Raw genomic sequence first — 16,226 nt, 5'->3', positions numbered from 1 at the left:
TTTGTTCATAGTGATGCTTTCTAACGCCCACCTGACTTCACATTCCAGGATGTCTGGCTCCTGGTGAGTGATCACACCATTGTGATTATCTGGGTTGTGAAGATCTTTTTTGTACAGTTCTTTTGTGTATAGGATATACATAAATAGAATATGTTTATCTGACAACATATACATTGTTATCTAATTCATATATATTTTTAGTCCAGATATCAGCTAAATGTACTATAAATAATATCTTGTGTTAAATTTTTTTCCCCTTGGAATAGATTTTAGTTTTATACATGGAAATTTATGTATACAGTTCCTCTAATACTAAACCTAAGACTTCTTCATATGACTAATACTTGAATTTTTGTGTATAAAAGATTTGCCTTTTAAGTTATATGTCAGTGTTTTTTAAATTTATTAATGTTTTTGAAGAAACTGTAACTGTTCGCTTAAAGACATAATACAATTCTTTGCCTTTCAAGGAAGTATTTAGATATAAATAGTTGTTCAAATAATAGGCTCCTGTTTGTTTTCCTTATTGGGGCAACCTAACAAGTAAGTGATGTGCTTCCCAGGTGGCTCAGTGGGTAAAGAATCTGCCTGCAATGCAGGAGGTGCAGGAGACACGGGTTCTATCCCTGGGTTGGGAAGATTCCCTGGAGCAAGGTATGTAAACCCACTCCAGTATTCTTGCCTGGAAAATCCCATGGTCAGAGGAGTATGGCAGGCTACAGTCAATAGAGTTACAAGGAGTTGGACATGACTGAAGTGACTGAGCACACACACATGAGACGTTAGTTAATAAAATGTATTAAAATATTGCTTGTTTAAATTGGAATATGGTACTGGTTAACACAGGTTACTGCAACTGATTGCTTTTATAATTGGGGAAGTATAAATAGATTCTGCTCTCCCCTGATGGCTGAGTGGTAAAATATCCTCCTGCAATGCAAGAGAGGTGGGTTTAATCCCTGGGTCAGGAAGATCCCCTGGAGGAGAAAATGGCAACCTCCTCCAGTATTCTTGCCAGGAAAACCCCATGGACAAAGGAGTCTGGTGGGCTATATAGCCCATAAGACATGACAGCAAGTAGGTCAGGTCAAATAGACTCTGCTTTCAATGAAGTAGACAGTGCCTACAGATGGAAATAAAAAAAACAAAAATATCCTTTCCCTGGCCCTGACCTGTTAAATATTTTCCTAAAATATATATAATTATGCCACCAACTCTGAGCCAGCCAGGTGAAAGTCCCAATCAGAATAGCATGGGCTGCAGTGCTTTTTATTGGAAGTGAGTGGTTTATTTTATTATCTAGACTTTAAAGTCTTCTAAAATGTCTCCAAAGTATTTGTATGGCCTAGAATATTACAAAGGAAGCTCTAGAGAGAAAAAGAATTATAGAAAAAGGGAAATATTTTGCTAATATGAAAGCTGACTTTACAAAAATTTAAATACATTTCAAACAAGAGTTTATTACTATATCCAGTAGCTTTATTAGAGCATGTGTGAATGAATAGCCAGTTATGAATGGTCGACAAATTTATGAAATGAAAAATAAATGAAAATAAAATGTGGCTTTCCAGTCCCTGAATGTAAGAATCATTTATCTGGAACATAAACATAAAGGTTTAGATTTTTCCATAGGAAATAAATTTCATTCCTCATCTTCTAAGTAAATCTGTATTCTGATTATCTATTTTCATGCCAAGCACACCACAGCTTTAAATATCTGCTTTGTTTTACTCACAGTTTTGTGAGTCAGGACTTCAGGAAGGTCTTGTCTGGAAATCTGGTCTTTTCTCAATAGACTCTGTGGCTGCTGGAGTTGGAGGGCCCACTTCCAACATGTCCTCTTCACTGATATGCTTATGCCTCAGTACTGTGTCTACCAGTGTCAGTCTCTCTCCTTCTCTCCAAGTGGCAGCTCCTGCTTCAGGTTTTCTCCATGTGACTTGGGCTTTTCACAGCATGGATGTCTTAAGTGTAGTTGGCTTACATAGCAGTTGGCTTCTAAGACAGTATGTTCCAAGAGAGATGGAGAGAAGATGCCAGTTCAATTACAGTCTGAGTTTAGAACTGGTACAGTGTTACTTCCCTGTATTCCACTGTTCAGAATAATCTGGTTCAAGGAGGTGAAGAAAAAAGGACTACTCCTGTTGAGAGGGATGGCATGAGCACAATGCATGTGATTATGTAGGATGGAAGATGCAATTTTTTCCATTTTGAAAAAGGTCCATTAAGTTTTTTAAAAAACAGTGGTCTAGACAGATATTTGGAAAGCCCACACATATTTTTTTTTTTAATTATATATATATATATATATTTTTTTTTTTTTATTAGTTGGAGGATAATTACTTCACAACATTTCAGTGTATGAAACTGGAGCCCATTATACAGAGTGAAGTAAGCCAGAAAGATAAAGAACATTACAGCATACTAACACATTTTTTGGAATTTAGAAAGATGGTAACGATAACCCTATATGCAAAACAGAAAAAGAGACACAGAAGTACAGAACAGACTTTTGAACTCTGTGGGAGAAGGTGAGGGTGGGATGTTTCGAAAGAACAGCATGTATATTATCTATGGTGAAAACCCACACATCTTGATTGGAGCATAGCGAGAGACAGATGAAGAGATTCAAAACTTAGATGTCAAAATATAACTGTACTACACCAGCTATCTCATCCTCTGTTTTGATCCTTCATCAAATGGTGAAATGCAAATGTATGAAAATATGTTCACTTTTGTTTATGGTAAGATAAATACAAAAAATGTACTGAGTTAGTTTCTCACCTATGAAATCAGCAAAAACTTAAAAGCTTTGGAATATATTTTGTTGATGAGAGTATGCATAAACTTGTAAATGATATTCTTATAAATGACAGAAAGGACTACCAAATGGCCCAGCCTATTAAAGGAGTTTGATAATATTTAAAAACATAAAATACTCATGCATTCTTTAACCAGGAATTCTACACCTAGGAATTTATCCTAAAAATATACTGGCAGAAATATGAAATGACCTATGCCCAAAGCTATACACTAAAGCAGTATTTGTCTTAGCAAATAAGAGGGAACAACCCAAATGATCATCAGTAGCCAAGTGACTGTACTGTAATATATCCATATAGTTGAGTACTATGCAACTAAGAAAGGAGTGACAATGTCTGTTACTGCTATGTCATAATTTTCTGACTGTAAGTGAAAAAGAAAAGTTGAGATAAATGGGTATAAGATGCTACTATTTACAAAATAAATATAAAGCTAGCCAGATAATAGATAGATATGCTTATCTTTGAAAAATAGCAATTAAAAAAGCAACATAAAGTCAATCCTTTTGTTTAAATTGAGGATCTATATAGAAGGGAGGGAATAGAACAGGATAGGAAAAACAAAGGAAGATCCAAGCTAGGCTTCTTTAAAATCTCTACATTGTAGATTTGACTTTAGGATTCTAAGAATATTTTCTATAATCATAAGGAAAAATTTTAAATATCTTAAAAACTTAAATAAAATTAATAAATGAACCTAATTGTATATGTAACTGGGATCACAGTTACAAAGAAGGTATTTTTTCAAGTGTGGTGACTTTATTTTTTTGTTAATTTTGAAATTTCTTACTCATGCTGTGTATCATGCAGGATGCTAATTCTTTAACCAGGGATCCAACTCGCGCCTCTGCAGTGGAAGCATGGAGTCTTAGCCACTGGACCATCAGGGAAGTTCCCAAGTGTGGTGACTTTAAAACACAGTTATCTGGTCATGCGTCCCTAGTGGGATATAACCTAAAGGGGGAAAAAAGATTTGCATTTATGTCTTAAAGTATTTTCAAAGCATATTGTTGATGATAATATATTGGCAGTTTTATTTATGGGACTCTATTTATGATAAAGTGAATGAGTTATTAGCTCTTTCCCTGGTGGCTCAGTGGTAAAGAACCCACCTGCCAATGCAGGAGACACAGGCTCAATCCCTGGATCAGGAAGATCCGTTGGAGAAGAAAATGACAACCCACTGCAGTATTCTTGCCTGGGAAACCCCATGGACAGAGCAATCTGGCAGGATACAGTCCATGAGGTTACAAAGAGTCGGACACAACTAAGCGACTGAATAACAATAAAAATGATTTATTACGTTGGTGTTTTTGAACTTCAGGATTTTTGCTTTTGGATGGAAGGAGACTGATTGTAAGAAAAATGCACCTTGTGTAAGGAGTGTAATTCACCGAGGGCCCCATCAGATGCTCTTTGAAACCTGTTGTCCATTTTCACCCATGCCATACCTGCCATAGGCTGCTTTCCCCCAATGACTGAGTGTGGCAGAAATATTAAGGGTGGATCCATATCTGGGAGCCATAACTCTTTATTGGCTAACTTTGGTTCAAGGACTTAGAGCTTTGCTGAATCTTCCTTAGCATAGCAGTTTAGGATACTTATTTCTCTCTCTGACTCTCTCTTTCTCTCTCTCCTCCTTCCCCATTCTAATGCTGTCCCATCTTTTCTAAACTCTTCATTGTCACTAAAGGTCAGAATTACATCCCAGTGCTGCAATTTTTATTGGAAGCGTAACACAGGGGTTCATACAGGGGACAACAGGAACCAAGGCTTCCTAACAGCCTTCTTTAGGTATCTTTCTCCCCAAGGTCCCCCGTGGATACTCCTCTCCTTCTGTATCCCCCCTCCTACTGTATCCCCCTCATCTGTATACTCTTCTGCTTTAAGTACCCACTGTCTTGATGCTTAAAAGTCTCTACCTGCCTCATATGGTTGTTGGGAAACGCAGCGTGGCTTTTCTGCTTAGACTGCTTTTCTCTGGTAAGAAGTTGCCCCCTGGAATTTCGTCATATCAGATTCTCTTCCTTCTTATATAGAATTTTTCAAACATTATTAACAAGAGACACACACATAGAGCCTAGGTATAAATAGCATCAAGATGTTGAGCCTTAAGACCTTCAGCTTTCTAAAGCCTTATGTGCATGACCGACCTCAGCATTCTATTGTAAATGTAAATATATTTTTATGATGTAAAGCAGTAAGACGGATGCCTGAAGATAGAGAGTTTAGAGGCTAGTATATCAAACACGGGGTTATTTTCCCTGCTTTCTGTTTTCTCATTGGCTTGTATAAATATAACCAGGAGATCAGGGAGTATATTTCAAACCAGATAAAAGATTTAGCTGCCTCTCAGAGGAGAGTGAAAGCGAAGTTATATTTTAATGTTTATAGAACAAAAGCAAACACATTCAGAAACTAAGAACCTTTATTTCCTAAGTTGTCTTTTTTCTCCCCTCAAAGTGTGAGAATATCTTAACCTACCATATTTAAGAACTGACTCAATAAAGTTGCCAAAGGTACCAAGAAATGAGGAGTCCATTGACACTTTCTCACACAGAAGCCAAACCATTTTGTCCCCTCAAAGAAAAGCACAAGTTTTCCTCCAGGGGGAGTGGAGTTTGATGTAAGATACCACAGATTTCAGGACTCCCACTTGGGTTTTCCTCAAAATAGAAAATGAAAAGAAACAGCTGTCCCGTGTGCATGTTAGCACTTCTCGTCTTTCGTCTGTGTACTTCTGACAGTTAAAGTTTTTCCCAGAGATGTTGAGAGCTTTACGGTACGTTCGATAACTTAAAAACTCTTTCACACAGAAAAGGGTGGGAAGGTGGTGCCATTCATCTTCTTAACGGAAATTTGATTCTCATTCCTTCTTACCAATAAATGAACCTCATTCCTCAAGTATTCTACTCATTTTCTGAAGGTTATTAGAATATAAATTGATGACCTTGTGGAAATTCTATGGAAATCATAGTATGTAGTGTGAGAGTTCTGCATTCATAAATCTCTCTAAATGTAATCCTGACTGACCTGACTCCTGAGGAACATTGCTTCAATTACATTTTAAGAAAAGAAAGAAAGAAAACCTTACAAGAAAATACAGGAGACTCAAAAACCCCACATTGGATTTAGCTCCACTGATTTTTTCCTTTTGAATCTTCAGAAAACTATCCCTTGGTATTAAAGGTAGATTCTCCTATTGAATTTATACTCAAAGGAAAGGACTTGAAATTGTTCACTGGTTGCTTTTCTCCCCCTTCTATACATTTTCTGGTATTCTTTCTGTTATTCAGAGGACATGTAGATCAGACGTAAAATGTACATACAAAACATAAAAGTAATCAGGGGAAAGCAAATTAAAGGCATGACAAGACATTAGTACAAATACACTAAATTGCTTGATATTAAAAACTCCTAAAATACACCATTTTGGGAGTGATGTGGATCAAAAGGAACGCTCATGTTCACGTGAATCAGAAAGAACCCTCATTTTCTGGTAATAGCAGTGTCAGTTGGTTCAACTGTTTTGGAAAGAAGTTGGCATTGTTATGTAAAGTTAAAGTTACAAATATCCTACAACACAGGTGTTCCACTGCTAGCTACATTTCTTAGAGAAATTTCTGCTCAGGACACATATACAGGAAATTCTAGCAGCAAGTTTATAATAGACCCAAATGAGGAACAACTTTGAGGTCTATGTTAATAAAAATGATAAATAAATAGTTGTATATTAATATAAAAGAATTCAATGAAAATGAGAGTCAACCACATGCATCAAGATGTGTGGAACATACAAACATATTAATGAAAAGAAAATTTGAAAAACACATACTTCATGATACCATTTGTAGAAACTTCAAAAACAGGCAAATTAAACTGTATTGTTTAGGGGGTACAGTGATACTTAAATGATAAAAGGAAATGGTGATCATGAAAGTTGAAGACATATAAGCCAAAAGCAAGGGAGCAGATTTCGTGAGTGAGAAAGAGGTTACCTTTGGTGATGGTGGTGATGGGAGATGGAGTTATCAGCAGGAAGGAATAATAGGAGTTCTAGAGTGTTGTCATTGGTCTGTTTCTTGACTCAATGATAAGTTACAGGGGTTGGCTTTGAAATAATTGATTAACTCTATGTTTAAGTTTTTTGCTGTTTTTATGTTCGTTAGTTATATTTCACACATATAAAGGTTAAAATAATCCTGTAATGAGTATATTTATTGTTTAAATTCACATTCAAGATAAGAAACAGGAAGTTTTTCTCTAGGCTATTTGAGGCAAATTCCTATGGTCTGTCATTTAGGCTTTTTTTTTTTTTTTTGTGGTTACCTGACTTGAAATTGCTTGCACCTTGCTAAAGATAGCTGGAGAGGAACAAATAACTGTCTGTTGTAACTTAATCTAGCATATCTCAAGAGGTAAAACTTGCTAACATTCTCCATACGATAAAAGAAAATCTGAAATAGCTCCAAGTTGTACCAAAGAAGTGATAAGGCAAGCAAGACAGAATATTGCAAGAAAAAAAGGTGGGAAATGAGTTCTGAAGAGAGAAAGAAACATGATATAAATAGAATTGTGTACCCCATCCACCCGACTCTGACCCTACCAAATTCATATGTTGAAACCCTAACCCCCAGTGGGATGGTATTTGGGGACTGACCTTTGAGAGGTCATTAGGTTTGGAGGAGATTCTGATGGCGGGGCATTCGTGATTGGTTTAGTGTTCACATAAGAGACACCAGAGAATTTGCTCTTGTTCTCTCTCTGCTGTGGGGGGACCCAGTGAGAAGGCAGCCAGGTGCAGGCTAAAGGAAGCTCTTTCCAGGTACAGAACATTCTGGTACTCCAACTTCAGACTTCTGATGTACAGAACTTGATAAACTTCTGTCATTGAAGCCACCCAATCTATGGTATGGTAAATACCATAGTATTTTGTTATGGCAGCCTGAGCTGACTATTGGGCTTCCCTGGTGGCTCAGATGGTAAAGAATCTGCCTGTAATGCAAGGGATGTGTGTTCGACCCCTGAGCGGGGAAGATCCCCTGCAAATATATAAAAATACATTGAGGAAAGGAAAGTGAGGGTTTATCAGTTAAAAGATAGTTACAAAACACTTTATTTGGGGAAAAGTAAGATTTTTCTTCTCCTAATTTATACAAAGCACAAATGTAAAATGTATCATGCTGTCCTGGAAAAGTATAGAATCATCTCTCCCTGACAAAGTAAAAGACTATGTTAAAGTACTTTAAAAACATTTCATACTGAAACACTCAAATGAATTATCTAAAAATTCACACATTGTTTTAATTGAAATTATATATTTTTTATCAAGTTTGCAAACAACTTTTTTTTTCTATTTTGGCCTTTAAAAAATCAATCAAAGTTATATTATTTGAGACCATACAAATACACATACTTAGAAATCATTGTCTCAGTAAACTTATCATGGGAATTAAAGCTACTCATGAAAAACTGCCCTTTCATAAATTAGTGTGTTTGTGTCTTAAGAAGATAATATTATAGAGTTTTTATAATAAATATTTTACCCATTTACTATTTTTTACTTTACTCTCCACTTAATGTTTCCAAACTGAATATACAAAAACATCCTTTTAAACAAACTGAGGTACAGAGAGGTTAAATTAAAACACATTTTCAAACAAGTACTAATGAGCTGAATGTAAATTCCAGAAATATGAAATGTGAATGTGGGTTATTTAAACAACATAATTAAATCATAAAACCAGTAGCTTAATTTTTGAGGATTAAGAATATATTTAGAGTCATTCATGTAGAATTATATAAATACATTTAGCTAACGATTAAATAAGGTTGGTAAAAATTAACTCATACATATGACTTTTACCCCATTTTAAAAGTGTGGTGGAGTGTAAACAACATAGATGGAGTATTTGCCTTTTTAAAACTTATAACCCTCAGATTTTGTAACAGAAATACTTCACTTCTTAAGGAAGTGACTCCTTTTGTAATATTTATTTAAGCAAGGTTTCTCAGGTCACTGACTGTTAAATAAATCTAGTTAAGTAAGAGTAAATCATGTTAAAGATTTAAGAATTCCTTACCACACAGTCTGTATTACCTTTCTTTCCCAGTATTTCTTCTTGCTGAGAAGTTTCAGGTTCTCAGATGTAGCATGTTATAATAATTGATTATTTATATAACTTTTTTTACCCTGCTACAAATAGCTTAGGGCTTTTAGAGTGTATCCTCTCTGTTCCTAGTTTATATAACAAAAATACTATTATCTTCCTCATAGAGGTTATAAGAAATGATGTAAGTCTGTGTATGTAAAACTTGAATAATATTAAATAGGAACAATATTCTCTTAATGTATTGTCAATTTGGCAGTCACATTTCTTAAACTGATTGTAAATAAATGATGTTTGGTGCTTGATGATGGAGTATGGTTGTTTTAAATTAAAAGTTTAGGGCTTCCTTGGTGGCTCAGACGGTGAAGAATCTGCCTGCAACGTAGGAGACTGGAGTTTGATCCTTGGGTCGGGAAGATCCCCTGGAGAAGGGATGGCTACCCGCTCTAGTATTCTTGCCTGGAGAATCTCATGGACAGAGGAATCTCATGGGCTACAGTCCATGGGGTTGCAAAGAGTTGGACACAGCTGAGCAACTAACACACACAGCTGCTAGGCTACTTAGAGATTATTCAACTCATCATGAAATCCAGGTTTAGAAAAACTTAATGACTTGGACTAATCAGTTGGTAAGTAAATAAGAATTAAAGACTGATGTCCTGTCTTATATTTCAGTTTAATTTCCATTATCTCATGTTTCCATTTAAAATATTTAACATTTTGACTATTTAAAAAGCAATTCATTTTAATTTGATAAGTTGTGCAGTCTCCTGGGATATCTTCAGTATATTACAGATTAGGTTAAAGTCTAATTTGATCATCAAGCCAATCCCACAACAACATCTTTGTCGGAAGGGTGAGCATTTCATATGGTGAAAGTATTGGTTTAGATTAAGTCTAGTTAGAAATAGGGGTTCCCTGGTGGCTCAGATGGTAAAGAATCTGCCTGCAATGCAGGAGACTTGTGTCAGGAAGACCCCCAGGAGAAGGAAATGGCTACCCACCTCAGTATTCTTGCCTGGAGAACTCCACGGACAAGAGACTGGAGGGCTATAGTCCATGGGGTCACAAAGAGTTGGACGTGACTGAGACGCTAACAGTTAGTTAAAAACAATTGAAAATCCCAAAGTGGCAGTGACTGAAACCAATTATAAACTCTTTTTATTTAGTCTTATATTCCAGAGGTTTTACATGTCTCATAAACCTGGGAATAAATTTGATCTTCCTTGACACTCGCATAAACATCTATTCCTAGGAACAATAACAACAATGCAGTAAAACAGTAAGTTGCAAGATATGTAATAAAATGAACAACTCACAAAGTGATATTGATACTATATATACTTTTATGGGTACATAAGTATAGACATAAACAACTGAAAATAACTGAAAGCTGTGTGCAAAATGATAATGATGGTTACTTTGGATGTTTAGGCTCGAGATTGGTAATCTGATTGGACTTTATCTGTAATGTTCTAAGGATTTACAACAAAATAAGGTGTGTTTGCAGATGGGAAAAGTGGGGCGTAGACTTACTATATGGAAATCTTTAGGACTGCTGCAGTATTTTTTTTTTTTTTCCCTCCTAGTTATGTTGCCCTCTGAGATTCCAAAACTCCCCACAGACCTGCCAGTGAGAGGGTTTCCTGTTGTTCGGAAACTTCTCCTCCTTCACAACTCCCTCCCCAGGATGGGTCTCTGTCCCTAACTCTTTTATCTCTTTTTTTTGTGTGTCTTTTATATTTTGTCCTACCTCCTTTCAAAGAGAATAGGCTGCCTTTCTGGTGCCTGGTGTCCTCCGTCAGTGTTCAGAAGTTGTTTTATGGAAGTTGCTCAGCATTCAAATGATCTCTTGATGAATTTGTGGGGAAGAAAGTGGTCTCCCTGTCGTCCTATTCCTCCACCATCTTCGGACCACCCCCTAAAGTAACTTAAAAAACTTTTCTTATTGTGGTAAAATTCACATAATATGAAACATACTATTTTGACTATATTTAACTGTACAGTTCAGTGGCACTATGTACGTTCCCATTGCTGTGCAGCTCTCACCACTCATCATTTCCCAAATTTTTCACCATGCTAAACTGAACCTCTGTCCCCATTAAACACTAACTCTCCACTCCCCCTCCCTCCCCTCTGACCCCTTGGCCCCTGTCATCTACTATTACACTTTCTGATTCTATTAACTTGACTATTCTAGGTATCTCATATAAGTGGAATCAAACAGTATTTGTTGCTCTGCAGTGTCTGAACTGGATAACCATCGTATCAATTATAGGTTTTGGTTGTGAACAATAGAAACCAATTCCAATGAACTAAAAAAAGGGGGGTTTACTGGAGGGACACTGGTTATTGTAGATTCAAGGAAAAAGTTGAATTATGAGGCTGTCTAGTAGGAATTAAGGACAGCTTAATTCAGCTTAATACAACTCCAGTTTCTTCGCAACCTTGGATCTCTCTCTTTATGATATGCATTCCCATGAGGTGACGTGACATTGGGTAAGTCTGAGGCATATTCATCAGCTGAGCTTTGGGAGGCAAGAGTTGTGAGTGAGTGGGTACCATTGACTGTGTCACCAGAGCAAAGAATGCGAGAGGGACTGTTTTCCAAATAAAAAGTGTATGTGTTCTCAGTCACTTAGTCGTGTCTTGACTCTTTGTGACCCATGGACAGTAGCCCACCGGGCTCCTCTGCTCTTGATACAGGGATCAAACCCACGTCTCACATCTCCAACATTGGCAGGCGGATTCTTTTACCACTAGTGCCACCTGGGAAGCCCTCCAAATAAAAATTAGGGTTCTGTTTTCAAAAAATGTGAAGGGTTGTCAGGAAGGCAAAACCAACAAGTGTCTATGGTTATCACAGAAGAACACACACTGAAGTCTATCTCCCTTCTTCAGCCATAGTTTTTAGATGTTCTGTGGGTCTGTGGAAAGATATTCTGCTGTGGAGCCAAGTTTAGTGATCATACTGTCCAAAAGGGTCTTTATTTGGTTAAAATGCAATCAACTGCATGAACACGTTTTCTGTACCTTTAAATTTTACTCAGAAATTGTTTTCTTTATTGCTCTTATTTACTGAGCTATGTACTCCATCTTTGGTTATGCTGTTGAAGGCAATGGGTACATGGGATACTGTTTACAAATATTTACTACTTTTCCTTAGGCAGGATTATTCTTTTCCATTTTGTTGATTTCAGGCATGGCACTTTCTTTCTCCAATAAAATATGAGCGGAAGTGACATGAGTCTCTTACAAGCAGATGTTCTTTTTTTTTTTTTTTCCCATTTATTTTTATTAGTTGGAGGCTAATTACTTTACAATATTGTAGTGGTTTTTGCCATACATTGACATGAATCAGTCATGGATTTACATGTGTTCCCCATCCCAATCCCCCCTCCCGTCTCCCTCTCCATCCCATCCCTCTGGGTCTTCCCAGTGCACCAGCCCTGAGTACTTGTCTCATGCATCCAACTTGGGCTGGTGATCTGTTTCACCCTTGATAGTATACTTGTTTCAATGCTCTTCTCTCAGAACATCCCACCCTCGCCTTCTCCCACAGAGTCTAAAAGTCTGTTCTGTACATCTGTGTCTCTTTTTCTGTTTTGCATATACGGTTATCATTACCATCTTTTTAAATTCCATATATATGCGTTAGTATACTGTATTGGTCTTTATCTTTCTGGCTTACTTCGCTCTGTATAATGGGCTCCAGTTTCATCCATCTCATTAGAACTGATTCAAATGAATTCTTTTTAATGGCTGAGTAATATTCCATTGTGTATATGTACCATAGCTTCCTTATCCATTCATCTGCTGATGGGCATCTAGGTTGCTTCCATGTCCTAGCTATTATAAACAGTGCTGCAATGAACATTGGGGTACAAAATTCTAGCAAACAGAATCCAACAACATATTAAAAAGATCATACATCACGACCAAGTGGGCTTTATCCCAGGAATGCAAGGATTCTTTAATATCCACAAATCAATCAATGTAATATACCACATTAACAAATTGAAAGATAAAAACCATATGATTATCTCAATAGATTCAGGAAAAACCTTTGACAAAATTCAACATCCATTTATGATAAAAACTCTCCAGAAAGCAGGAATAGAAGGAACATACCTCAACATAATAAAAGCTATATATGACAAACCCACAGCAAACATTATCCTCAATGGTGAAAAGTTGAAAGCATTTCCCCTAAAATCAGGAACAAGACAAGGGTGCCCACTCTCACCACTACTATTCAACATAGTTTTGGAAGTTTTGGCCACAGCAATCAGAGCAGAAAAAGAAGTAAAAGGAATCCAGATAGGAAAAGAAGAAGTGAAACCTCACTGTTTGCAGATGATATTATCCTCTACATAGAAAACCCTAAAGATTCTACTAGAAAATTACTAGGGCTAATCAATGAATATAGTAAAGTTGCAGGATATAAAATTAACACACAGAAATCCCTTGCATTCCTATACACTAACAATGAGAAAACAGAAAGAGAAATTAAGGAAACAATACCATTCACCATTGCAACAAAAAGAATAAAATACTTAGGAGTATATCTACCTAAAGAAACAAAAGACCTATACACAGAAAACTATAAAACACTGATGAAAGAAATCAAAGAGGACACAAATAGATGGAGGAATATACCGTGTTCGTGGATTGGAAGAATCAATATTATGAAAATGAGTATACTACCCAAAATAATCTATAGATTCAATGCAATCCCTATCAAGCTACCAACAATATTCTTCACAGAACTAGAACAAATAATTTCACAATTTGTATGGAAATACAAAAAACCTCGAATAGCCAAAGCAATCTTGAGGAAAAAGAATGGAACTGGAGGAATCAACCTGCCTGACTTCAGGCTCTACTACAAAGCCACAGTCAATAAGCAGATGTTCTAAGAGCCAGCAAGTGATGGTGTTCCCTCCGTACAATAACAAAGATATTTGAAATAGAGGTTATTTTCAGGAGCCTCCCAGTACATCCCTCCAAGGTGAAGAGCCACAATCAACCTGCTGTGGATGCACAGCTTTTTGAGAAACAATCATTTGTAATTTTAAACCACAGAGATTTGGGGTATTTGTTACTATAGTATAACCTAACCAGTCCTGACTGAAACACTTGTATAACTAATTCTCTGTTCAGACTTCACAGATAATTTCTAACTCATTCTGGTTTTAAATATTTCCTATCATAAGTAGGAAGTTAGGTAGAAAGTGATGAAGTGATGAGAAGATTATTTTGTGAGCAATAGAGAAGCAATACTTCCCTCTGGGCAAGCTTTTGACAAAAATAAATTTGACATTTTGGAGATGTAAAGTCAGAAGTACATAGGTGTATTATAATCTGAAAACTTACTTTCAAATAGGACAACAAATTGAGAAATTTCTCAAACACATGATTCTCTCCATTAGTACCAATTAATAGTTATTTTTATGTATAGTTAGATGTCTGGTGGCCCAGTGGTAAAGAATTTACCTGCTAATGCAGGAGATTTAGGAGACATGGATTTGATCACTGGTTTGGGAAGATCCTCTGGAATAGAAAATGGCAATCCACTCCAGTATTCTTGCCTGGAAAATTCAGTGGACAGGGAAGCCTGGTGGGGTACAGTCCATGGGGTTGCAAAGCATTAGACACAACTGAGCAACTGAGCATGCACACACACAGGTGTTTTGATTATTAGTTGATATTGGTACTATGCGTGTGTGCATCCTCAGTCAGTTTAGTTGTGTCTGACTCTTTGTGACCCTGTGGACCGCAGCCTGCCAGGCTCCTCTGTCCACAGAATTCTCCAGGTAAGAGTACTGGAGTGGGTTGCCATTTCCTTCTCCAGGGGATCTTCCCAACCCAGGGATCGAACCCACATCTCTTACATATCCTGCATTGGCAGGTGAGTTCTTTACCACTGGCACCACCTGGGAAGTCCACTGATACTATAAGCTAAGGCATATAAAACTAGAAAAGAAGAAGCTGACAAGTTATGATTAGTTTAATAAGTTGCATGTATTGTTCAACAAAATAATCATTAGGTTACATGCTGTATATGCCCATATTGATTTAAAGAAACCTGGTAATAATCTCTCTTTAACTATTTAGAAAAAGAAATCACCAGGTCTATTTCCCTATTATGTATTTGCCAGATCTACCTCTTCTTATTCTTACCACCACTGCTTTAAGTCACATCTTCATTATCTCTTACCAAAGCTCTCTAATTAATAGTTCCAGTGTGCTTCTCCTCCTGGTTATGTTTATCACAACCGCTGGATGCTATAACTAAAATACAACATTGACCATCTTATTTCCTTGCATATGACCCTTGTGGTTCAACATCTCCTAGAAGACAAGGTTCAAGCTCCGTAATGTAGCATATAAGGGTTTCCTGGAAAGGCAGCATGGCCTGTAGGTTATGAGAATGAGTTTTAGAACCACACTGCCTGGGTTGGAAAATAGGTCTGCTCTAATTAGCTGAGTGACCTTTACTAAATATTTACAACAGTATGTCTATAAAAATGTTAGCTTTTGTTAATTTTGTATGGTTTCTCTCTCACTTCCTATACTTACTCTCTGATTTTTTTTATAATTATCCAAGGGTAATGATTACCCAATTAATTTTTTAATTATTACCCAATGCTTTCCTGGTGGTTCAGACAGTAAAGAGTCTACCTGCAATGTGGGAGATCTGGGTTCGATCCCTGGGTTGGGAAGATCCCCTGGAGAAGGAAATGGCAACCCACTCCAGTACTCTTACCTGGAGAATTCTGTGGACAGAGGAGCCTGGCAGGCTGCAGTCCACAGGGTCACTAAGAGTCAGACATGACTGAGCGACTAACTTCCACTTTAATGGGTACCTGGCAGATTTTCATCTCTATTCTTGAATTCCTTTGTAATTACTCATAACTCTTTCCCTCTTCCACTACCCCCTCCCTCAAACTGGCTAATGCTGTCTCATCTTTTAATGTTTAGTTCAGTGATAGCTTTAAAGCTTAAGACTAAGTGTCTTTTCTTCGAATACCTAAGATATTTCTCTTATGAATTCAAAACCCATCTGTATCTCTATTATTATACTTATCACACAGTATGATATTATAAGGTTTTTGTATCTACTGACTTCTATGAGACCACAGGCAGCTTGAGAGCAGGAATCATATCTCATTAATTTGTCCTTAGTATACTTCCTGATTCATAATAGACACACAGTAGAAATGTTTGTTGAATATATAGAATATTGCCAAATAAAGAAAGGATTATTATTTTGTAATCACTTTTGAACTCT

At 36.7% G+C, this 16,226-nt stretch overlaps 1 protein-coding gene across 2 annotated transcripts in view; it reads left to right on the top strand.

The window, feature by feature from the left end:
• Positions 1–16,226, top strand: part of CFAP299 (cilia and flagella associated protein 299) — a 637,609-nt gene that overhangs the window by 230,610 nt on the left and 390,773 nt on the right. The gene's annotated exons all lie outside the window — the stretch shown is intronic.

Source organism: Dama dama, chromosome 6 (assembly GCF_033118175.1).
Source record: "Dama dama isolate Ldn47 chromosome 6, ASM3311817v1, whole genome shotgun sequence".
NCBI classification, from domain to species: Eukaryota; Metazoa; Chordata; class Mammalia; order Artiodactyla; family Cervidae; genus Dama; species Dama dama.
The sequence above is the reverse complement of the archived record's forward strand: the minus strand, read 5'-3'. Positions and strand labels throughout refer to the sequence as shown.